The sequence below is a fragment of the Abramis brama genome (assembly GCF_963993115.1).
Source record: "Abramis brama genome assembly, chromosome: 5".
Taxonomy (NCBI): Eukaryota; Metazoa; Chordata; class Actinopteri; order Cypriniformes; family Leuciscidae; genus Abramis; species Abramis brama.
Genome location: NC_139967.1, coordinates 46,786,773 through 46,814,386, shown reverse-complemented (window position 1 = coordinate 46,814,386; position 27,614 = coordinate 46,786,773).

The window sequence follows — 27,614 nt, the reverse complement described above, 5'->3', positions numbered from 1 at the left end:
TTTCTGAAGAATTTTCTCTCACTCTCTGTGTCTGTGTGTGTGTGAGGGGAGGGGGGGATTTGACTATTGCTTTTATATTGTTAATCAAGGTTTCAGGGGCTTTTGGGGTCCTTAACGTGCTCAAAAACTCTTGAAACTTTGCACACAGGTCAGAACCCACGGCCATCAGGGCCGGGCTGAAGCTGGGACCCGGGCGTGGCTGGGGGGCTCAACAGCGCCCCCTTGAACGGGGTTCTAAAACTTGATCCATATATCAAACACGCTCGCATGAATTAATATGAAACTCGGTACACATATAGATCTCATCGGGCCGAACAACTTTACCCCGGTCAAGTTTTACGCCAGCCCAACAGGAAGTCGGCTATTATGGGTTGTTTGGAAAACGCTTGCTGTGGAATGTGAAATACTCCTCCTAGAAAATTCACCGTGCCCCCTTCAAACTCGGTGTGGATGTAGTCAAGACATTGAGGATGCTAAATTGCGGACGGATTTTTGATATCTCGAACGGTTTGGCTGTGGCGAGGAATCGAATTTATGGCGAGAAAAGAGAAACACGGAAGTGGAATAACTTCTGCATACATTAACTGATCTTGATGAAACTTCAGCAGTGTGTTCGTGGTAAGAGGCCGATCAGATGGATGTAGCTATTGTGAGTCAAAGTTATAGCGCCACCAACTGGCAGCAGGAAGTGTGTCACTTTCAACATGCTTTTGACAAAAGTGGGGGGGTTAGTTTTAACTACAGTAAAGAAAAAATAGTTTGTATATTGTTCTCATCAAGCCGGACAACTTTCTAATTTACATTCAATAGCTCTGGCCATCAGGAAGTCAGATATTTTGGTCTGAATGTGGATTTTTTTGCAAAATCAGCCTCTGAATTTTTAGCCACTCCTCTTAAACTATTTATTTTATTCGTACCAAACTTTTTCAACATGATGAAACTACATTAAATATGCTAAATTGTGAATGGATAATAAATATCTCAAACGGTTTTGCTATGGCGAGGGATTAAATAATGTCCAAAAAGGAAACACTAAAAATCTTCTAAAAATGTAATTATATACCATTTATTTCTATATAAAAGTATACAAATATCACAACTAAACCCATTTTATTCTGTTTTTGCAATTCAAGAAGAATGAAAAAGTTAAAACAGGCTATTTAGTGCTATTTGGTTCAACAAAAAAGCAAACATAGGGCTATACTGCCCTCTTGTGTCCAAAAGGACATCAAAATAGTATATAAAACTTTTTACCAGGTAGGCCAATATTGTATTTAAATATACATGTATTAGGTATGTGTCTGAGGATATTTTCCCACCGGTTAATCGACGTGTGACACGAGTGGGTGCTTTTAAATCGCTAATATAATAGTGTAAGAAAAATAATGATAATGTTGCACACACAAATCACACACATGTGGGAAAGAATGATGCTTTTAAACAACACTAAACCGCCATTAGGTGTCGCCAGGCATCCATCTTAATAAGCGAGTCATTGATTCATTCGTTCAAACGATTCGTTCGAATGAGTCGATCATGATTAAGACAGATGTTTATGGATTGATCATTCAATCTTTGAGTCAACCGATTCGTTAAAAATGCTGAATCGTTCAGTTATGAGAAAACACGTGATGCGTGATGGTTCTGCCGTGATCTTTGTTTAACTATTTTCGCTGCTGAAACAGAACAAAAACAGTCAACATTGCATCTAAAATGTAAGTGACTTAATTGTAACTGTTTATTAACCTGTTGTATGAAATCTAGGGGTGGGAGAAAAAATTTATTCTTAGATGCATCGCGATGCGGACGTGGACGATTCTGAATCGATTCACAAATGTCAAAAAATCGATTCTCTAAAAAAATATTTTTCTAATAACGTAATATTGACGGAAGGCAAAAGGCGGAACTCTAAGCGGACGTGCGTGCAGTCTGTGGCGCGCACATAACAGAGAAGTTTCTTCTGCTCACCAAGGCTGCATTTATTTGATTAAAAATACAAACAAAAACAGTAATATTGTAAAATATTATTCCAATTTAAAACAGCTGCTTTCTATTTTAATATATTTTAAACTGTTATTTATTCCTGTGATCAAAGCTGAGTTTTCAGCATCATTACTCCAGTCGTCACTGTCACATGATCCTTCAGAAATTATTCTAATATGATGATTGATACTCAAGAAACATTCATTATTATTTTAAATGTCGAAAACAGTTGTGTACAGTCTTTGATGAATAGAAAGTTCAAAAGAACAGCATTTATCTGAAATCTAAAGCTTTTGTAACGTTAAACACTACCGCTCAAAAGTTTTGGGTTAGTAATAATTAAAATTTTATTTTTTGGGGAAATAAATAAAATAAATCAGTACTTTTATTTATGAAGGATGAGTTAAACTGATCAACAGTTACAGTAAAGACATTTATAATGTTAAAAATATATATATTTGAAATATATGCTGTTCTTTTGAACTTTACATTCATCAAAGCATTTTGAAAAAAAAAAAAATCTGTACACAACTGTTTTCAACATTGAAAATAATAATGAATATTTATTGAGCATCAATCATCATATTAGTATGATTTCTGAAGGATCATGTGACACTGAAGAGTGGAGTAATGATGCTGAAAACTCAACTTTGATCACAGAAATGAATTACTATGTAAAATATTTAAAAATTGAAAACAGCTGTTTTAAATTGAAATAATAATTCTCAATATTACTGTTTTTGTTTGTATTTTTAATCAATAAATGCAGCCTTGGTGAGCAGAAGAGACTTCTCCTAAAAACATTAAAAATCTTACTGACCCCAAACTTTTGAACAATAATATATATATATATATATATATATATATATATATATATATATATGTATGTGTGTGTATATATATATATATATATATATATATATATATATAAATATAGCTGCGAGCAGCGATGGAGGGCCAAAGCCGGCGGTACCGCCACCCCGGTGCCTTTAGGTAACTAAAGGCACCGGGGTTGCGGTGCCACCGGCTTGGGCCCGTAATCGCTGCTCGCAGCTATATTTATTATTATTATTATTATTTTGTCAACCTTTCGGCCACTTTTGGGGCCCTTAACATGCTCGAAAACTCTTGAAATTTTGCACACAGGTCAGAACCCGCGGCCATCAGGGCCGGACTGAAGCTGGTACCCGGGCGTGGCAGGGGGGCTCGACAGCGCCCCCTGGAACGGGATCCGAACACTTGTCCATAAATCAGACACGCTTGCATGTAATAATATGAAACTCGGTACACATATAGAACTCATCGGGCCGAACAACTTTCGTGCTCTAAGTTTTACGCCAGCCCAACAGGAAGTCGGCTATTTAGGGTTGTTTGGAAACGCATGCTGTGGAATTTAATGTACTCCTCCTAGGGAATTCATCGATTCGCCTCCAAACTCGGTGTGCATGAAGTCAAGACATTGAGGATGCTAAATTGCGGACGGATTTTTGATATCTCGAACGGTTTGGCCGTGGCGAGGAAACGAATTTATGGCGAAAAAATGAAACAGGAAGTGTGTTATAACTTATGCATACATTAACTGATCTTGATGAAACTTCAGCAGTGTGTTCGTTGTAAGAGGCCGATCGCACAGATGTGACTATTGTGAGTCAAAGTTATAGCGCCACCAACAGGCAGCAGGAAGTACATCACTATTAAAATGCTTTGAAATCACTGTCTTATTTTTACCAGATTTGCTTCAAACTTTATGTGTACAATGTAGACACACGGCAGATGTAAACCTGTGAAAGGATTATTGATATCTTAGATACTGTTGCCGTGGCAACGCATCAAACTTTAATATTCTTTTTTTATGCTTTTGAGACTCTTAACATACTTGAAATTGCATGAAACTCGACAGACACATCACATTTATTATCCAGTAGACATGTGCAAAGTTTCAGAAACGGGCGTGGTGAGGGGCTCAGTAGCGCCACCTTTAGTCATAAGTGGGGGTGTTAGTTTTATCAACAGCAACAAAACTTGGTATGTGTATTGTTCTCATCAAGACGGACAACTTTCTAATTTACATGAACCATCTCTGACCAACAGGAAGAGAGATATTTTGGTTTGAATGTGGATTTTCTGAAGAATTTTCTCTCACTCTCTGTGTCTGTGTGTGTGTGAGGGGAGGGGGGGATTTGACTATTGCTTTTATATTGTTAATCAAGGTTTCAGGGGCTTTTGGGGTCCTTAACGTGCTCAAAAACTCTTGAAACTTTGCACACAGGTCAGAACCCACGGCCATCAGGGCCGGGCTGAAGCTGGGACCCGGGCGTGGCTGGGGGGCTCAACAGCGCCCCCTTGAACGGGGTTCTAAAACTTGATCCATATATCAAACACGCTCGCATGAATTAATATGAAACTCGGTACACATATAGATCTCATCGGGCCGAACAACTTTACCCCGGTCAAGTTTTACGCCAGCCCAACAGGAAGTCGGCTATTATGGGTTGTTTGGAAAACGCTTGCTGTGGAATGTGAAATACTCCTCCTAGAAAATTCACCGTGCCCCCTTCAAACTCGGTGTGGATGTAGTCAAGACATTGAGGATGCTAAATTGCGGACGGATTTTTGATATCTCGAACGGTTTGGCTGTGGCGAGGAATCGAATTTATGGCGAGAAAAGAGAAACACGGAAGTGGAATAACTTCTGCATACATTAACTGATCTTGATGAAACTTCAGCAGTGTGTTCGTGGTAAGAGGCCGATCAGATGGATGTAGCTATTGTGAGTCAAAGTTATAGCGCCACCAACTGGCAGCAGGAAGTGTGTCACTTTCAACATGCTTTTGACAAAAGTGGGGGGGTTAGTTTTAACTACAGTAAAGAAAAAATAGTTTGTATATTGTTCTCATCAAGCCGGACAACTTTCTAATTTACATTCAATAGCTCTGGCCATCAGGAAGTCAGATATTTTGGTCTGAATGTGGATTTTTTTGCAAAATCAGCCTCTGAATTTTTAGCCACTCCTCTTAAACTATTTATTTTATTCGTACCAAACTTTTTCAACATGATGAAACTACATTAAATATGCTAAATTGTGAATGGATAATAAATATCTCAAACGGTTTTGCTATGGCGAGGGATTAAATAATGTCCAAAAAGGAAACACTAAAAATCTTCTAAAAATGTAATTATATACCATTTATTTCTATATAAAAGTATACAAATATCACAACTAAACCCATTTTATTCTGTTTTTGCAATTCAAGAAGAATGAAAAAGTTAAAACAGGCTATTTACTGCTATTTGGTTCAACAAAAAAGCAAACATAGGGCTATACTGCCCTCTTGTGTCCAAAAGGACATCAAAATAGTATATAAAACTTTTTACCAGGTAGGCCAATATTGTATTTAAATATACATGTATTAGGTATGTGTCTGAGGATATTTTCCCACCGGTTAATCGACGTGTGACACGAGTGGGTGCTTTTAAATCGCTAATATAATAGTGTAAGAAAAATAATGATAATGTTGCACACACAAATCACACACATGTGGGAAAGAATGATGCTTTTAAACAACACTAAACCGCCATTAGGTGTCGCCAGGCATCCATCTTAATAAGCGAGTCATTGATTCATTCGTTCAAACGATTCGTTCGAATGAGTCGATCATGATTAAGACAGATGTTTATGGATTGATCATTCAATCTTTGAGTCAACCGATTCGTTAAAAATGCTGAATCGTTCAGTTATGAGAAAACACGTGATGCGTGATGGTTCTGCCGTGATCTTTGTTTAACTATTTTCGCTGCTGAAACAGAACAAAAACAGTCAACATTGCATCTAAAATGTAAGTGACTTAATTGTAACTGTTTATTAACCTGTTGTATGAAATCTAGGGGTGGGAGAAAAAATTTATTCTTAGATGCATCGCGATGCGGACGTGGACGATTCTGAATCGATTCACAAATGTCAAAAAATCGATTCTCTAAAAAAATATTTTTCTAATAACGTAATATTGACGGAAGGCAAAAGGCGGAACTCTAAGCGGACGTGCGTGCAGTCTGTGGCGCGCACATAACAGAGAAGTTTCTTCTGCTCACCAAGGCTGCATTTATTTGATTAAAAATACAAACAAAAACAGTAATATTGTAAAATATTATTCCAATTTAAAACAGCTGCTTTCTATTTTAATATATTTTAAACTGTTATTTATTCCTGTGATCAAAGCTGAGTTTTCAGCATCATTACTCCAGTCGTCACTGTCACATGATCCTTCAGAAATTATTCTAATATGATGATTGATACTCAAGAAACATTCATTATTATTTTAAATGTCGAAAACAGTTGTGTACAGTCTTTGATGAATAGAAAGTTCAAAAGAACAGCATTTATCTGAAATCTAAAGCTTTTGTAACGTTAAACACTACCGCTCAAAAGTTTTGGGTTAGTAATAATTAAAATTTTATTTTTTGGGGAAATAAATAAAATAAATCAGTACTTTTATTTATGAAGGATGAGTTAAACTGATCAACAGTTACAGTAAAGACATTTATAATGTTAAAAATATATATATTTGAAATATATGCTGTTCTTTTGAACTTTACATTCATCAAAGCATTTTGAAAAAAAAAAAAATCTGTACACAACTGTTTTCAACATTGAAAATAATAATGAATATTTATTGAGCATCAATCATCATATTAGTATGATTTCTGAAGGATCATGTGACACTGAAGAGTGGAGTAATGATGCTGAAAACTCAACTTTGATCACAGAAATGAATTACTATGTAAAATATTTAAAAATTGAAAACAGCTGTTTTAAATTGGAATAATATTTCACAATATTACTGTTTTTGTTTGTATTTTTAATCAATAAATGCAGCCTTGGTGAGCAGAAGAGACTTCTCCTAAAAACATTAAAAATCTTACTGACCCCAAACTTTTGAACAATAATATATATATATATATATATATATATATATATGTATGTGTGTGTATATATATATATATATATATATATATATATATATGTATGTGTGTGTATATATATATATATATATATATATATATATATAAATATAGCTGCGAGCAGCGATGGAGGGCCAAAGCCGGCGGTACCGCCACCCCGGTGCCTTTAGGTAACTAAAGGCACCGGGGTTGCGGTGCCACCGGCTTGGGCCCGTAATCGCTGCTCGCAGCTATATTTATTATTATTATTATTATTATTATTATTTTGTCAACCTTTCGGCCACTTTTGGGGCCCTTAACATGCTCGAAAACTCTTGAAATTTTGCACACAGGTCAGAACCCGCGGCCATCAGGGCCGGACTGAAGCTGGTACCCGGGCGTGGCAGGGGGGCTCGACAGCGCCCCCTGGAACGGGATCCGAACACTTGTCCATAAATCAGACACGCTTGCATGTAATAATATGAAACTCGGTACACATATAGAACTCATCGGGCCGAACAACTTTCGTGCTCTAAGTTTTACGCCAGCCCAACAGGAAGTCGGCTATTTAGGGTTGTTTGGAAACGCATGCTGTGGAATTTAATGTACTCCTCCTAGGGAATTCATCGATTCGCCTCCAAACTCGGTGTGCATGAAGTCAAGACATTGAGGATGCTAAATTGCGGACGGATTTTTGATATCTCGAACGGTTTGGCCGTGGCGAGGAAACGAATTTATGGCGAAAAAATGAAACAGGAAGTGTGTTATAACTTCTGCATACATTAACTGATCTTGATGAAACTTCAGCAGTGTGTTCGTTGTAAGAGGCCGATCGCACAGATGTGACTATTGTGAGTCAAAGTTATAGCGCCACCAACAGGCAGCAGGAAGTACATCACTATTAAAATGCTTTGAAATCACTGTCTTATTTTTACCAGATTTGCTTCAAACTTTATGTGTACAATGTAGACACACGGCAGATGTAAACCTGTGAAAGGATTATTGATATCTTAGATACTGTTGCCGTGGCAACGCATCAAACTTTAATATTCTTTTTTTATGCTTTTGAGACTCTTAACATACTTGAAATTGCATGAAACTCGACAGACACATCACATTTATTATCCAGTAGACATGTGCAAAGTTTCAGAAACGGGCGTGGTGAGGGGCTCAGTAGCGCCACCTTTAGTCATAAGTGGGGGTGTTAGTTTTATCAACAGCAACAAAACTTGGTATGTGTATTGTTCTCATCAAGACGGACAACTTTCTAATTTACATGAACCATCTCTGACCAACAGGAAGAGAGATATTTTGGTTTGAATGTGGATTTTCTGAAGAATTTTCTCTCCCTCTCTGTGTCTGTGTGTGTGTGAGGGGAGGGGGGGATTTGACTATTGCTTTTATATTGTTAATCAAGGTTTCAGGGGCTTTTGGGGTCCTTAACGTGCTCAAAAACTCTTGAAACTTTGCACACAGGTCAGAACCCACGGCCATCAGGGCCGGGCTGAAGCTGGGACCCGGGCGTGGCTGGGGGGCTCAACAGCGCCCCCTTGAACGGGGTTCTAAAACTTGATCCATATATCAAACACGCTCGCATGAATTAATATGAAACTCGGTACACATATAGATCTCATCGGGCCGAACAACTTTACCCCGGTCAAGTTTTACGCCAGCCCAACAGGAAGTCGGCTATTATGGGTTGTTTGGAAAACGCTTGCTGTGGAATGTGAAATACTCCTCCTAGAAAATTCACCGTGCCCCCTTCAAACTCGGTGTGGATGTAGTCAAGACATTGAGGATGCTAAATTGCGGACGGATTTTTGATATCTCGAACGGTTTGGCTGTGGCGAGGAATCGAATTTATGGCGAGAAAAGAGAAACACGGAAGTGGAATAACTTCTGCATACATTAACTGATCTTGATGAAACTTCAGCAGTGTGTTCGTGGTAAGAGGCCGATCAGATGGATGTAGCTATTGTGAGTCAAAGTTATAGCGCCACCAACTGGCAGCAGGAAGTGTGTCACTTTCAACATGCTTTTGACAAAAGTGGGGGGGTTAGTTTTAACTACAGTAAAGAAAAAATAGTTTGTATATTGTTCTCATCAAGCCGGACAACTTTCTAATTTACATTCAATAGCTCTGGCCATCAGGAAGTCAGATATTTTGGTCTGAATGTGGATTTTTTTGCAAAATCAGCCTCTGAATTTTTAGCCACTCCTCTTAAACTATTTATTTTATTCGTACCAAACTTTTTCAACATGATGAAACTACATTAAATATGCTAAATTGTGAATGGATAATAAATATCTCAAACGGTTTTGCTATGGCGAGGGATTAAATAATGTCCAAAAAGGAAACACTAAAAATCTTCTAAAAATGTAATTATATACCATTTATTTCTATATAAAAGTATACAAATATCACAACTAAACCCATTTTATTCTGTTTTTGCAATTCAAGAAGAATGAAAAAGTTAAAACAGGCTATTTAGTGCTATTTGGTTCAACAAAAAAGCAAACATAGGGCTATACTGCCCTCTTGTGTCCAAAAGGACATCAAAATAGTATATAAAACTTTTTACCAGGTAGGCCAATATTGTATTTAAATATACATGTATTAGGTATGTGTCTGAGGATATTTTCCCACCGGTTAATCGACGTGTGACACGAGTGGGTGCTTTTAAATCGCTAATATAATAGTGTAAGAAAAATAATGATAATGTTGCACACACAAATCACACACATGTGGGAAAGAATGATGCTTTTAAACAACACTAAACCGCTATTAGGTGTCGCCAGGCATCCATCTTAATAAGCGAGTCATTGATTCATTCGTTCAAACGATTCGTTCGAATGAGTCGATCATGATTAAGACAGATGTTTATGGATTGATCATTCAATCTTTGAGTCAACCGATTCGTTAAAAATGCTGAATCGTTCAGTTATGAGAAAACACGTGATGCGTGATGGTTCTGCCGTGATCTTTGTTTAACTATTTTCGCTGCTGAAACAGAACAAAAACAGTCAACATTGCATCTAAAATGTAAGTGACTTAATTGTAACTGTTTATTAACCTGTTGTATGAAATCTAGGGGTGGGAGAAAAAATTTATTCTTAGATGCATCGCGATGCGGACGTGGACGATTCTGAATCGATTCACAAATGTCAAAAAATCGATTCTCTAAAAAAATATTTTTCTAATAACGTAATATTGACGGAAGGCAAAAGGCGGAACTCTAAGCGGACGTGCGTGCAGTCTGTGGCGCGCACATAACAGAGAAGTTTCTTCTGCTCACCAAGGCTGCATTTATTTGATTAAAAATACAAACAAAAACAGTAATATTGTAAAATATTATTCCAATTTAAAACAGCTGCTTTCTATTTTAATATATTTTAAACTGTTATTTATTCCTGTGATCAAAGCTGAGTTTTCAGCATCATTACTCCAGTCGTCACTGTCACATGATCCTTCAGAAATTATTCTAATATGATGATTGATACTCAAGAAACATTCATTATTATTTTAAATGTCGAAAAAATCATTTCTTTGATCACAGAAATGAATTACTATGTAAAATATTTAAAAATTGAAAACAGCTGTTTTAAATTGGAATAATATTTCACAATATTACTGTTTTTGTTTGTATTTTTAATCAATAAATGCAGCCTTGGTGAGCAGAAGAGACTTCTCCTAAAAACATTAAAAATCTTACTGACCCCAAACTTTTGAACAATAATATATATATATATATATATATATACATATATATGTATGTGTGTGTATGTATATATATATATATATATATATATATATATATATATATATAAATATAGCTGCGAGCAGCGATGGAGGGCCAAAGCCGGCGGTACCGCCACCCCGGTGCCTTTAGGTAACTAAAGGCACCGGGGTTGCGGTGCCACCGGCTTGGGCCCGTAATCGCTGCTCGCAGCTATATTTAGGGCCCAAGCCCTGAAAGGGCGAAGGCCCTATTGTTTTCGGTAGGATTATTATTATTATTATTATTATTATTATTATTAGGGCCCAAGCCCTGAAAGGGCGAAGGCCCTATTGTTTTCGGTAGGATTATTTATTATTATTATTTTTTTGTCAACCTTTCGGGCACTTTTGGGGCCCTTAACATGCTCGAAAACTCTTGAAACTTTGCACACGGGTCAGAACCCGCGGCCATCAGGGCTGGGCTGAAGCTGGTACCCGGGCGTGGCAGGGGGGCTCAACAGCGCCCCCTTGAACGAGGTCCGAAAACTTGGTCCATAAATCAGACACGCTTGCATGTAATAATAGGAAACTCGGTACACATATAGATCTCATTGGGCCGAACAGCTTTCGTACTTTTACTTTTTACGCCAGCCCAACAGGAAGTCGGCTATTATGGGTTGTTTGGAAACGCATGCTGTGGATTTTGATGTACTCCTCCTAGGGAATTCATCCATTCGCCTCCAAACTTGGTCAGCATGAAGTCAAGACATTGAGGATGCGAAATTGCGAACGGATTTTTGATATCTCGAACGGTTTGGCCGTGGCGAGGAAACGAATTTATGGCGAATAATGGAAACAGGAAGTGTGTTATAACTTCTGCATACATTAACTGATCTTGACGAAACTTCAGCAGTGTGTTCGTTGTAAGAGGCCAATCACATGGATGTGACTATTGTGAGTCAAAGTTATAGCGCCACCAACTGGCAGCAGGAAGTGTGTCACTTTCAAAATGCTTTGAAATCACCCTCTTATTTTTATCCGATTTGCTTCAAACTTTATGTGTATAATGTAGACACACGACAGATGTAGACCTGTGAAAGGATTATTGTTATCTTAGATACTGTTGCCGTGGCAACGCATCAAACTTTAATATTCTTTTCGGATGCTTTTGAGACTCTTCACATGCTTGAAAATGCATGAAACTCGACAGACACATCACATTTATGATCCAGAAGACATGTGCAAAGTTTCAGAAACGGGCGTGGTGAGGGGCTCAGTAGCGCCACCTTTAGTCAAAAATGGGGGCTTAGTTTTAAGTAGAGTCACAAAAATCGGTATGTATATTGTTCTCATCAAGCCGGACAACTTTCTAATTTATAGTCATAAGCTGTGACCAACAAGAAGTGAGATATTTTGGTTTGAATGTGATTTTTTGGAGAATTCTCTCCCTCTCTCTCTCTGCCTCTGCGTCTCTGTGTGTGTGAGGGGTGGGGGGATTTGTCTTTTGAGTGAGATTTGTTTAAAATTCCTGTTTTTCAAGGTTTCAGGGGCTTTTGGGGCCTTTAACGTGCTCAAAAACTGTTGATACTTTGCACACAGTTCAGAACCCGCGGCCATCAGGGCCGGGCTGAAGCTGGTACCCGGGCGTGGCAGGGGGGCTCAACAGCGCCCCCTGGAACGGGATCCGAACACTTGTCCATAAATCAAACACACTTGCATGTAATGATATGAAACTCGGTACACATATAGATCTCATCGGGCCGAACAACTTTCGTGCTCTAAATTTTACGCCAGCCCAACAGGAAGTCGGCAATTATGGGTTGTTTGGAGAACGCTTGCTGTGGAATTTGAAACACTTCTCCTAGAGAATTAATTAAATCGCCACCAAACTCGGTGTGCATGAAGTCAAGACATTGAGGATGCTAAATTGCGGACGGATTTTTGATATCTCAAACGGTTTGGCCGTGGCGAGGACACGAATTTATGGCGAGAAAAGAGAAACACGAAGTGTTATAACTTCTGCACACATTAACTGATCTTGATGAAACTTCAGCAGTGTGTTCATGGTAAGAGGCCGGTCAGATGGATGTAACTATTGTGAGTCAAAGTTATAGCGCCACCAACTGGTAGCAGGAAGTGTGTCACTTTCAAAATGCTTTTGACAAAAGTGGGGGGGTTACTTTTACCCACAATTACAAAAATCAGTACGTATATTGGGCTCATCGAGCCGGACAACTTTCTAATTTACAGTCATTAGCTCCAAGCAACAGGAAGTCAGATATTTTGGTTTGAATGTGGATTTTTTGGATATGTCAGACTCTGAGTTTTTAGTTACTCCTCCTAAGTGGTTTATTTTATTCACACCAAACTTTTTCAACATGATAAAAATACATTAAAGATATATATATATATATATATATATATATATATATATATATATATATATATAAATATAGCTGCGAGCAGTGATGAAGGGCCAAAGCCGGCGGCACCGCCACCCCGGTGCCTTTAGGTAACTAAAGGCATCAGGGTTGCGGTGCCACCGGCTTGGGCCCGTAATCGCTGCTCGCAGCTATATTTATTATTATTATTATTATTATTATTATTATTTTGTCAACCTTTCGGGCACTTTTGGGGCCCTTAACATGCTCGAAAACTCTTGAAATTTTGCACACAGGTCAGAACCCGCGGCCATCAGGGCCGGACCGAAGCTGGTACCCGGGCGTGGCAGGGGGCCTCGACAGCGCCCCCTGGAACTGGATCCGAACACTTGTCCATAAATCAGACACGCTTGCATGTAATAATATGAAACTCGGTACACATATAGATCTCATCGGGCCGAACAACTTTCGTGCTCTAAGTTTTACGCCAGACCAACAGGAAGTCAGCTATTATGGGTTGTTTGGAAACGCATGCTGTGGAATTTGATGTACTCCTCCTAGGAAATTCATCCATTCGCCTCCAAACTCGGTCGGCATGAAGTCAAGACATTGAGGATGCTAAATTGCGGACGGATTTTTGATATCTCGAACGGTTTGGCCGTGGCAAGGAAACGAATTTATGGCGAATAATTCAAACAGGAAGTGTGTTATAACTTCTGCATACATTAACTGATCTTGATGAAACTTCAGCAGTGTGTTAGTTGTAAGAGGCCGATCACATGGATGTGACATTTGTGAGTCAAAGTTATAGCGCCACCAACTGGCAACAGGAAGTGTGTCACTTTCAAAATGCTTTGAAATCTCCCTCTTATTTTTACCCGATTTGCTTCAAACTTTATGTGTATAATGTAAACACACGGCAGATGTAGACCTGTGAAAGGATTATTGATATCTTAGATACTGTTGCCGTGGCAACGCATCAAACTTTAATATTCTTTTCGGATGCTTTTGAGACTCTTCACATGCTTGAAAATGCATGAAATTCGACAGACACATCACATTTATTATCCAGTAGACATGTGCAAAGTTTCAGAAACGGGCGTGGTGAGGGGCTCAGTAGCGCCACCTTTAGTCAAAAATGGGGGCTTAGTTTTAAGTAGAGTCACAAAAATCGTTATGTGTATTGTTCTCATCAAGCCGGACAACTTTCTAATTTATAGTCATAAGCTGTGACCAACAGGAAGAGAGATATTTTGGTTTGAATGTGATTTTTTGGAGAATTCTCTCCCTCTCTCTCTCTGCCTCTACGTCTCTGTGTGTGTGAGGGGTGGGGGGATTTGTCTTTTGAGTGAGATTTCTTTAAAATTCCTGTTTTTCAAGGTTTCAGGGGCTTTTGGGGCCTTTAACGTGCTCGAAAACTCTTGAAACTTTGCACACAGGTCAGAACCTGCGGCCATCAGGGCCGGGCTGAAGCTGGTACCCGGGCGTGGCAGGGGGGCTCAACAGCGCCCCCTGGAACGGGATCCGAACACTTGTCCATAAATCAAACACACTTGCATGTAATGATATGAAACTCGGTACACATATAGATCTCATCGGGCCGAACAACTTTCGTGCTCTAAATTTTACGCCAGCCCAACAGGAAGTCGGCAATTATGGGTTGTTTGGAGAACGCTTGCTGTGGAATTTGAAACACTTCTCCTAGAGAATTAATTAAATCGCCACCAAACTCGGTGTGCATGAAGTCAAGACATTGAGGATGCTAAATTGCAGACGGATTTTTGATATCTCAAACGGTTTGGCCGTGGCAAGGAAACGAATTTATGGCGAGAAAAGAGAAACACGAAGTGTTATAACTTCTGCACACATTAACTGATCTTGATGAAACTTCAGCAGTGTGTTCGTGGTTAGAGGCCGATCAGATGGATGTGACTATTGTGAGTCAAAGTTATAGCGCCACCAACTGGCAGCAGGAAGTGTGTCACTTTCAAAATGTTTTTGACAAAAGTGGGGGGGTTAGTTTAACCCACAATTACAAAAATCAGTACGTATATTGGTCTCATCATGCCGGACAACTTTCTAATTTACAGGCATTAGCTGCAACCAACAGGAAGTCAGATATTTTGGTCTGAATATGGATCGTTTGTTAAATCAGCCTCTGAGTTTTTAGTTACTCCTCCTAAAAGGTTTATTTTATTCCCACCAAACTTTTTCAACATGATAAAAATATATTAATGATGCTAAATTGTAAACGGATATTGAATATCTCAAACGGTTTTGCTATGGCGAGGGATTAAATTAATGTCAAAAAGGAAGCAGGAAACATCTCATAACTTCTAAAAATGTAATTATACACCATTTATTTTTATATAAAAATATACAAATATTAGAACTAAACCTATTTTATTCTGTTTTTGCAATATAAGAAGTATGAAAAAGTTAAAAACAGGCTATTTAGTGCTATTTGGTTCAACAAAAAAGCAAACATAGGGCTATACTGCCCTCTTGTGTCCAAAAGGATATCCAAATAGTATATAAAACGTTTTACTAGGTAGGCCTATTGTATTTAAATATAAATTTATTAGGTATATGACTGTGAGGATATTTTCCCATCGGTTAATCGACGTGTGACATGAGCGGGTGCTTTTAAATCGCTAACTATAGTATACTATATACTAGTAAAATACAGACGTCCGCACAGACATTGATAATGGTGCGGAGTAGAGCGAGCATTTTCAATGTATTCCTATGGATGTAGGAATTAACTAAAACAGTTTATTTATGTTTTTGTGTCCACTGTTCAACCGCAACCGCGTCACACACACACACACACATTCCAGAATTGCAATCTTGACATCGCAGCCTGTTCATTATAGCCCTAATACAATATAATAATAAAAATAGTCAACCTAACATAAACAAATTACACTGCTCTGTTTAAATAGTCAGTAGTACAATTTGTACCATTCACAGAAAGCAGAGCTCCACTGTGATGTTTCCAAGCACATTTTTGCGCGTGTGAAGAGGATGAATTTTTCCATCGATATTGGAACACGAGTGAAGTACAAAGCCTATAATAAAGAATAGTTTAGCATCCAAATACATCGCAAATATTGAAACATTTTGATTCTAATGAGAGGGTAATGAATAATGTTATCGTAAATAAATAAATGTTCTTCCTTAAAATACAGGGTGCATAAGTGAGTACACCCCTATGTTAAATTCCCATAGAGGCAGGCAGATTTTTATTTTTAAGTATTTTTTTTAATTTTTTTTTAGGATACTATGCATCCTGATAAAGTTCCCTTGGCCTTTGGAATTAAAATAGCCCCACATCATCACATAGCCTTCACCATACCTAGAGATTGGCATGATTTTATTTCAGTTAGCCTAAAAGCTAGTTTGATTTGCATTGAGAGATGATCTTATGGAAAGTACCCCATGCCAATCTCTAGGTATGGTGAAGGCTATGTGATGATGTGGGGCTATTTTAATTCCAAAGGCCAAGGGAACTTTATCAGGATGCATAGTATCCTAAAAAAAAAAAAAAAAAATACTTAAAAATAAAAATCTGCCTGCCTCTATGGGAATTTAACATAGGGGTGTACTCACTTATGCACCCTGTATTTTAAGGAAGAACATTTATTTATTTACGATACATTATTCATTCACAAAGAAAATTGGTGTCCTTAAAGGTTGGATTTTTCCTAATTTTTTAAATTAAGGCATTAAGTTCAATTTCCAAAATATGATTTTTTATTCCTCTTTTTAGTCAACTTTAGCATGGGTGTATTCACTTATGCATTGCACTGTATATATATATATATATATATATATATATATATATATATATATAGATGGATAGATAGATAGATAGATAGATAGATATTTATATACATAAATATATATATGTGTGTGTGTGTGTGTGTGTGTGTGTGTATATATATATATATATATATATATATATATATATATAAATATAGCTGCGAGCAGCGATGGAGGGCCAAAGCCGGCGGCACCGCCATCCCCGGTGCCTTTAGGTAACTAAAGGCTCCGGGGTTGCGGTGCCACCGGCTTGGGCCCGTAATCGCTGCTCGCAGCTATATTTATTATTATTATTATTATTATTATTATTTTGTCAAGGTTCCGGGCACTTTTGGGGCCCTTAACATGCTCGAAAACTCTTGAAACTTTGCACACGGGTCAGAACCCGCGGCCATCAGGGCCGGGCTGAAGCTGGTACCCGGGCGTGGCAGGGGGGCTCGACAGCGCCCCCTGGAACGGGATCCGAACCCTTGTCCATAAATCAAACACACTTGCATGTAATAATATGAAACTCAGAACACATATAGATCTCATCGGGCCGAACAACTTTCGTGCTCTAAGTTTTACGCCAGCCCAACAGGAAGTCGGATATTATGGGTTGTTTGGAAACGCATGCTGTGGAATTTAATGTACTCCTCCTAGGGAATTGATCCAATCGCCTCCAAACTCGGTCAGCATGAAGTCAAGACATTGAGGATGCTAAATTGCGGACGGATTTTTGATATCTCGAACGGTTTGGCCGTGGCGAGGAAACGAATTTATGGCGAATAATGAAAACAGGAAGTGTGTTATAACTCCTGCATACATTAACTGATCTTGATGAAACTTCAGCAGTGTGTTCGTGGTAAAAGGCCGATCACATGGATGTGACTATTGTGAGTCAAAATTATTGCGCCACCAACTGGCAGCAGGAAGTGTGTCACTTTCAAAATGCTTTGAAATCACCCTCTTATTTTTACCCGATTTGCTTCAAACTTTATGTGTATAATGTAAACACACGGCAGATGTAGACCTGTGAAAGGATTATAGATATCTTAGATACTGTTGCCGTGGCAACGCATCAAACTTTAATATTCTTTTTTGATCCTTTTGAGACTCTTAACATACTTGAAATTGGATGAAACTCGACAGACACATTACATTTATTAGCCCGTAGACATGTGCAAAGTTTCAGAAACGGGCGTGGTGAGGGGCTCAGTAGCGCCACCTTTAGTCATAAGTGGGGGGGTTAGTTTTATCAACAGCAACAAAACTTGGTATGTGTATTGTTCTCATCAAGACATATATTAAATATGCTAAATTGTGAATGGATAATAAATATCTTAAACGGTTTTGCTATGGCGAGGGATTAAAGTAATGTCCAAAAAGGAAACACTAAAAGCCTCAAATTTTCTAAAAATGTAATTATATACCATTTATATATACCATATAAAAGTATACAAATATCACAACTAAACCCATTTTATTCTGTTTTTGCAATTCAAGAAGAATGAAAAAGTTAAAAACAGGCTATTTAGTGCTATTTGGTTAAACAAAAAAGCAAACATAGGGCTATACTGCCCTCTTGTGTCCAAATGGACATCAAAATAGTATATAAAACTTTTTACCAGGTAGGCCAATATTGTATTTAAATATACATTTATTAGGTATGTGTCTGAGGATATTTTCCCACCGGTTAATCGACGTGTGACACGAGCGGGTGCTTTTAAATCGTTAATATAAAAGTGAAAGAAAAATACAGACGTCCACACTGACATTGATAATGTTGCACACACAAATCACACACACGTTGGAAAGAATGATGCTTTTAAACAACACTAAACCGCCAATAGGTGTCGCCAGGCATCCATCTTAATAAGCGAGTCATTGATTCATTCGTTCAAACGATTCGTTCGAATGAGTCGATCATGATTAAGACAGATTTTATGGATTGATCATTCAATCTTTGAGTCAACCGATTCGTTAAAAATGCTGAATCGTTCAGTTATGAGAAAACACGTGATGCGTGATGGTTCTGCTGTGATCTTTGTTTAACTATTTTCGCTGCTGAAACAGAACAAAAACAGTCAATATTGCATCTAAAATATAAGTGACTTAATTGGAACTGTTTATTAACCTGTTGTATGAAGTCAATGTCACAGTTTCAATCGTGATTGTATTCAGGAAACAGCCTTCTCGTCAAGTGAGGTTGCTTAACTGTTATAAAATATATCAAAACTCCATATTTATAATTTTTATAGTCAGTAAGTTGTTAACTGAGTTTGTTTTTTGTGTGCTGATCTCATTTGTTTACATTTCTCCTGGAGGAGCTGCATGAGCCTCAGCAGCGCAACCTTGTTACCATTGATCAACTGATTACTGGTAATACATTTATTAACAACTGTTGATTGCAACTTAAAATGAATGTAATAAAATTAGAATAATCTCTCGTTTTAGTGATTCCCAAGTTATTTTTTTGTCATTGACGTTCTAATCAGGCTACTCTGGTCGGGCAAGTAAAATTCTCTTTCAGGTTGGCCTATTGTATTTATATATAAATATATTAGGGATGTGACTCTGGGAAAATTTTCCCACCGGTTAATCGATGTGTGACACCGCTGGGGGCTTTTGAATTGGTAACTTAAAAACGAAAGTAAAATATGTTCGTCCGCACGGACATTGATAATGGTGCAGAGCGAGCGCATTGCAATCTTGATATCGCAGTCTGTTCATTATAGCCTTAATAAAATATAATAATAAAATAGTCAACCTAACATATAAAAATTACACTGCTCTGAATAGTATGAATTGTACTGACTATTTAAACACAGTAATCACCGCTAAACTGTGATGTTTCCAAGCACATATTTGCGCATGTGAAGAGGATAATTTTTCCCTTCAATAGTGGAACGTGAGTGAAGTACAAAGCCTATAATAAACAAATGTTTAGCATCCCAAAAATGTAATATATATATATATATATATATATATATATATAACAAAAAAAATATATATACAGTATATATATATAATATATATATATATATATATATATATATATAACAAAATATATATATATACAGTATATATATATAATATATAAACACACTTAAAAAAAAAATATATATATATATATATTAGGGCTGTCAATCGATTAAAAATTTTAATCAATTAATCACATGATTGTCGTGAGTTAACTCGTGATTAATCGCATTTAATCGCACATTTTTTTATTTGTTCTAAATATACCTTAAATTAATACTTTTCAAGTTTGTAATACTCTAATCAACGTGGGCATGGATAAATATAGATGCTTTATGCAAATGTATGTTTATTATTGAAACCATAGTCAATATAGAGCATGAAGACGAGACATGTTTTAAAGGTCATAGATGTTTTTTCAAAGAACTTGTTCATGTCTATTAGACACATGTAGAAAGAACAAAGAAATACCATGTTCCCATTACTTCTCTTTCTTTGCACTGAGCAATTTACTAACAAAAAAATGTTTAGATTTTTGCATGACAGGGCAGCTCTTCTGAAAATGCTAAATGTACATTTATTATTACATTATAGTTTGTCTCTCTCTGTGCCCATTTTGATGAAGCTAAATTCTCAATAAAACTGTTTTCATTGGTATATTTTACTGTTTCTATTGTCAAACAACGCAATGAATTTGAAATGGTGACTGAAACGCGACCCAATAAACATAACCAGCTCTCCCTTCCAAGACGTTAAACTGCACAAAAATTCTGATAATCGAGCCGTCGTCTGGTGAAATCAAATACACATAAGCTAAAGACAATATCCGTGTATATTTGTAAAATTAGAGAAGCAACATAATATCTGTTTAACTGAATTAAAGCGCTGCTCCTCCGCGCGAGACGCAGAGAGAGAGAGAGAGAGAGAGAGAGAGAGAGAGGCGCGCGTGCTGAGAGAGACGGTAGATTCTCAGAAACTAAATAAGGTTTGGGCGCTTTGTTGAAGGAAAAAAAATCGCTAAAGGGGTCTGCAATGTCGCTAAGTTGCCAACACGGTGTATCTCCATTTCTCCAACTAGGGTTGGGCCACGGGTCAAACAGAAAATATGCGCTGCGTTAATCGCCCGTTAAAAAAATTAGTGCCGTTAATATGATTTTGCGTTAACGCGTGATTAACGCGCTAACTTTGACAGCCCTAATATATATATATATATATATATATATATATATATATATTTTTTTTTTAATATATATATAAATATAGCTGCGAGCAGCGATGGAGGGCCCAAGCCGGTGGCACCGCCACCCTGGTGCCTTTAGTTACACTAAAGGGGTGGCGGTGCCACCGGCTTGGGCCCGCAATCGCTGCTCGCAGCTATATTTATTATTATTATTATTCTTCTCCGCATTTAATTGCATTTTTGAGGGCCTAAACATGCTCGAAAACTCACAAAACTTTGCACACGCGTCAGAACTGGCGAAAATTTACATCTGATAAAGGTTTCAGAATTGGACGGGGCAAAATGGCTCGATAGCGCCACCTATAAAAGTTCAACGGAGTGCGCCTCCCGCAACGTTCCACGTACGTGCACGAAATTCGGTACATACATGTAATGACCTAATACCTACAAAAAAGTCTCTTGGAGCATAGCCCTAAACACAACAGGAAGTCAGCCATTTTGAACTTCCTCTCAGATTTTTGTGCAGTTTTTGCCATTTTCAGGCCTCGTACTTTAACGAACTCCTCCTACAGTTTTAATCTGATCATCTTCAAATTTGGTGAGTATAATCTTAAGGCCTTTGCGACGTTAAATTGCGAAGATCTTGAGTTTTCGTCGAAGGGCGGGTCCTCGGCGGCCTGACAAATTTCGATGTTTCGCCATGAAACAGGAAGTTGCTGTAACTCAGGCATGGAATGTCCAATCTGCCCCAAACTTCACACGTTTGATAAGCATTCTGTCCTGAACACATGACCATGCTCATATTCATTTATAGTCATAGCGCCACCTGCTGGCAACAGGAAGTGACATGTTTAACACTTTTGTGGACTCCTAATAACATATAAAAAAGTGCCAGCAAGTGCTAAACATGCTAACAACATACTAGAAACATGCTAAAACATGCTAGCAAACACTTAGCTAAGTGTTAAAGCATGCTATTACTGCAATTGAATAGGAATTTGCTGTAACTCAGGCATGGAATGTCCAATCTGCCCCAAACTTCACACGTTTGATAAGAATCATGGCCTGAACACATGTCCATGCTCAAATTCAGTTATTGTAATAGCGCCACCTACTGGCAACAGGAAGTGACATGTTTAACACGTTGATGCTGTTCTAGCAACATGTTAAAAATGCCATTGAGTTCTAAAAATGCTAGAAACATGTTAAAACATGCTAGCAATACTTAGCTAAGTGCTAAAGCATGCTAATTCAATGAAACAGGATGTTGTTGTTACTCAAGAAGGCAATGTCCAATCTGCGCCAAACTTCACACTTTTGATAAGCGTTCTGTCCTGAACACATGACCATGCTCATATTCAGTTACATTTATAGCGCCACCTGCTGGCAACAGGAAGTGACATGTTAAACACTGTTGTGGACTCCTGATAACATATAAAAAAGTGCCAGCAAGTGCTAAACATGCTAACAACATACTAGAAGCTAAAACATGCTAGCAAACACTTAACTAAGTGCTAAAGCATGCTATTACTGCAATTAAATAGGAATTTGCTGTAACTCAGGCACGGAATGTCCAATCTGCCCCAAACTTCACACGTTTGATAAGAGTCAAGGCCTGAACACATCTACATGATAATATTCAGTTATAGTAATAGCGCCACCTAGTGTTTAACACGTTAATGCCGTTCTAGCAACATGTTAAAAATGCCATTGACTTCTAAACATGCTAGAAACATGTTAAAACATGCTAGCAATACTTAGCTAAGTGCTAAAGCATGCTAATTCAATGAAACAGGATGTTGTTGTTACTCAAGAAGGCAATGTCCAATCTGCGCCAAACTTCACATTTTTGATAAGCGTTTTGTCCTGAACTCATGACCATGCACATATTCAGTTACAGTCATAGCGCCACCTGCTGGCAACAGGAAGTGGCATGTTTAACCCTGTTGTGAACTCCTGATAACATATAAAAAAGTGCCAGCAAGTGCTAAACATGCTAACAACATACTAGAAACATGCTAAAACATGCTAGCAAACACTTAGCTAAGTGCTAAAGCTCGCTATAACTGCAATTAAATAGGAATTGGCTGTAACTCAGGCACGGAATGTCCAATCTGCCCGAAACTTCACACGTTTGATAAGAGTCATGGCCTGAACACATCTACATGAGAATATTCAGTTATAGTAATAGCGCCACCTACTGGTAACAGGAAGTGTCATGTTTAACACGTTGATGCCGTTCTAGCAACATGTTAAAAATGCCATTGTCTTATAAACATGCTAGAAACATGTTAAAACATGCTAGCAATACTTAGCTAAGTGCTAAAGCATGCTAATTCAATGAAACAGGATGTTGTTGTTACTCAAGAAGGCAATGTCCAATCTGCGCCAAACTTCACACTTTTGATAAGCGTTTTGTCCTGAACTCATGACCATGCACATATTCAGTTACAGTCATAGCGCCACCTGCTGGCAACAGGAAGTGGCATGTTTAACCCTGTTGTGAACTCCTGATAACATATAAAAAAGTGCCAGCAAGTGCTAAACATGCTAACAACATACTAGAAACATGCTAAAACATGCTAGCAAACACTTAGCTAAGTGCTAAAGCATGCTATTACTGCAATTAAATAGGAATTTGCTGTAACTCAAGCATACAATGTCCAATCTGCCCCAAACTTCACACGTTTAATAAAAGTCCTGCACTGAACACATCTACATAGCGATATTCAGATATAGACATAGCCCCACCTACTGGCAACAAAAACTGACATGGTTAAAACAGTAATGCAGAACTAACCACATAACTATTGTGTACTAAGCATGCTAGAAACATACTAAACATGCTAGCAACTACTATACCTCCTTAAATGCACATTGCCCAACCATGCTCTGTCTTCCTAAAGCCACCGAGTGACGATGGCACGGGTGCGAGGGCCCTTTCATCGCTGCTTGCAGCTTTAATTAGGGCCCGAGCACCGATGGTGTGAGGACCCTCTTGGAATTGCTCTGTTTATTATTATTATTATTATTATTAGGGCCCGAGCACCGATGGTGTGAGGACCCTCTTGGAATTGCTCTGTTTATTATTATTATTATTATTATTATTCTCCGCATTAAATTGCATTTTTGAGGGCCTAAACATGCTCGAAAACTCACGAAACTTTGCACACGCGTCAGAACTGGCGAAAATTTACATCTGATATAGGTTTCAGAATTGGATAGGGCAAAATGGCTCGATAGCGCCACCTATAAAAGTTCAACGGAGTGCGCCTCCCGCAACGTTCCACGTATGTGCACGAAATTCGGTACATACATGTAATGACCTAATACCTACCAAAAAGTCTCTTGGAGCGTAGCCCTAAACACAACAGGAAGTCAGCCATTTTGAACTTCCTCTCAGATTTTTGTGCAGTTTTTGCCATTTTCAGGCCTCATACTTTAACGAACTCCTCCTACAGTTTTAATCTGATCATCTTCAAATTTGGTGAGTGTAATCTTAAGGCCTTTGCGACGTTAAATTGCGAAGATCTTGAGTTTTCGTCGAAGGGCGGGTCCTCGGCGGCCTGACAAATTTCGATGTTTCGCCATGAAACAGGAAGTTGCTGTAACTCAGGCATGGAATGTCCAATCTGCCCCAAACTTCACACGTTTGATAAGAGTTCTGTCCTGAACACATGACCATGCTCATATTCAGTTATAGTCATAGCGCCACCTGCTGGCAACAGGAAGTGACATGTTTAACACTGTTATGGACTCCTAATAACATATAAAAAAGTGCCAGCAAGTGCTAAACATGCTAACAACATACTAGAAGCATGCTAAAACATGCTAGCAAACTCTTAGCTAAGTGCTAAAGCATGCTATTATTGCAATTAAATAGGAATTTGCTGTAACTCAGGCATGGAATGTCCAATCTGCCCCAAACTTCACACTTTTGATAAGCGTTCTGTCCTGAACACATCTACATGAGAATATTCAGTTATAGTAATAGCGCCACCTACTGGTAACAGGAAGTGTCATGTTTAACACGTTGATGCCATTCTAGCAACATGTTAAAAATGCCATTGACTTCTAAACATGCTAGAAACATGTTAAAACATGCTAGCAATACTTAGCTAAGTGCTAAAGCATGCTAATTCAATGAAACAGGATGTTGTTGTTACTCAAGAAGGCAATGTCCAATCTGCGCCAAACTTCACACTTTTAATAAACATTCTGTCCTGAACACATGACCATGCTCATATTCAGTTACAATCATAGTGCCACCTGCTGGCAACAGGAAGTGACATGTTAAACACTGTTGTGGACATATTAAAACATATAAAAAAGTGCCAGCAAGTGCTAAACATGCTAACAACATACTAGAAACATGCTAAAACATGCTAGCAAACACTTAGCTAAGTGCTAAAGCATGCTATTGCTGCAATTTAATAGGAATTTGCTGTAACACAGGCATGGAATGTCCAATCTGCCCCAAACTTCACACGTTTGATAAGAGTCATGGCCTGAACACATCTACATGAGAATATTCAGTTATAGTAATAGCGCCACCTGCTGTCAACAGGAAGTGACATGTTTAACAGTGTTGTGGTCTCCTAATAACATATAAAAAAGAGCCAGCAAGTGCTAAACAGGTTATCAACATACTAGAAACATGCTAGCAAACACTTAGCTAAGTGCTAAAGCATGCTATTACTGCAATTAAATAGGAATTTGCTGTAACTCAGGCACGGAATGTCCAATCTGCCCCAAACTTCACACGTTTGATAAGAATCATGGCCTGAACACATGTCTATGCTCAAATTCAGTTACAGTAATAGCGCCACCTACTGGCAACAGGAAGTGACATGTTTAACACGTTGATGCCGTTCTAGCAACATGTTAAAAATGCCATTGAGTTCTAAACATGCTAGAAACATGTTAAAACATGCTAGCAATACTTAGCTAAGTGCTAAAGCATGCTAATTCAATGAAACAGGACTTTGTTGTTACTCAAGAAGGCAATGTACAATCTACCCCAAACTTCACACGTTTGATAAGAGTTATCTCTTGAACACATGTCCATGCTCATATTTAGTTATAGTCATAGCGCCACCTGCTGGCAACAGGAAGTGACGTTTAACACTGTTCTTGACTCCTAATAACATATAAAAAAATGCCAGTAGGTGCTAAACATCCTACCAACATACTAGAGACATGCTAAAACATACTAGCAAACACTTAGCTAAGTGCTAAAGAATGATATTACTGCAATTAAATATGAATTTGCTGTAACTCAGGCATGGAATGTCCAATCTGCCCCAAACTTCACACTTTTGATAAGAATCATGGCCTGAACACATCTACATGAGAATGTTCAGTTATAGTAATAGCGCCACCTACTGGCAACAGGAAGTGACATGTTTAACACGTTGATGCCGTTCTAGCAACATGTTAAAAATGCCATTGAGTTCTAAACATGCTAGAAATATGTTAAAACATGCTAACAATGCTTAGCTAAGTGCTAAAGAATGCTAATTCAATGAAACATGACTTTGTTGTTACTCAAGAAGGCAATGTCCAATTTGCACCAAACTTCACACGTTTGATAAGAGTTCTGTCCTGAACACACATCCATGCTCATATTCAGTTATAGTCATAACGCCACCTACTGGCAACAGAAACTGACATGGTTAACACAGTAATGCAGTACTAACCACATAATTATTGTGTACTAAGCATGCTAGAAACAGACTAAACATGCTAGCAACACTTAGCTGAGTCATGAAGCATGCTATTATCACCATTATACAAAACATTTTGTAACTGACTTTGACATACTCTTACTATATATACCTCCTTAAATGTACATTTCCCAACCATGCTCTGTCTTCCTAAAGCCACCGAGTGTTGATGGCACGGGTGCGAGGGCCCTTTCATCGCTGCTTGCAGCTTTAATTAGGGCCCAAGCCCTGAAAGGGCGAAGGCCCTATTGTTTTCGTTAGGATTATTTTTATTATTATTATTATTTTTTTTCTACTTCTCGGGCACTTTTGGGGCCCTTAACGTGCTCGAAAACTCTTGAAACTTTGCACACAGGTCAGAACCCGCGGCCATCAGGGTTGGGCTGAAGCTGGTACCCGGGCGTGGCAGGGGGGCTCGACAGCGCCCCCTGGAACGGGATCCGAACACTTGTCCATAAATCAAACACACTTGCATGTAATAATATGAAACTCGGTACACATATGGATCTCATCGGGCCGAACAACTTTCGTGCTCTAAGTTTTACGCCAGCCCAACAGGAAGTCAGCTATTATGGGTTGTTTGGAAACGCATGCTGTGGAATTTGATGTACTCCTCCTAGGAAATTCATCCATTCACCTCCAAACTCGGTCAGCATGAAGTCAAGACATTGAGGATGCTAAATTGTGGACGGATTTTTGATATCTCGAACGGTTTGGCCGTGGCGAGGAAACGAATTTATGGCGAGAAAAGAGAAACACGAAGTGTTATAACTTCTGCATACATTAACTGATCTTGATGAAACTTCAACAGTGTGTTCGTGGTAAGAGGCCGATCAGATGGATGTAACTATTGTGAGTCAAAGTTATAGCGCCACCAACTGGCAGCAGGAAGTGTGTCACTT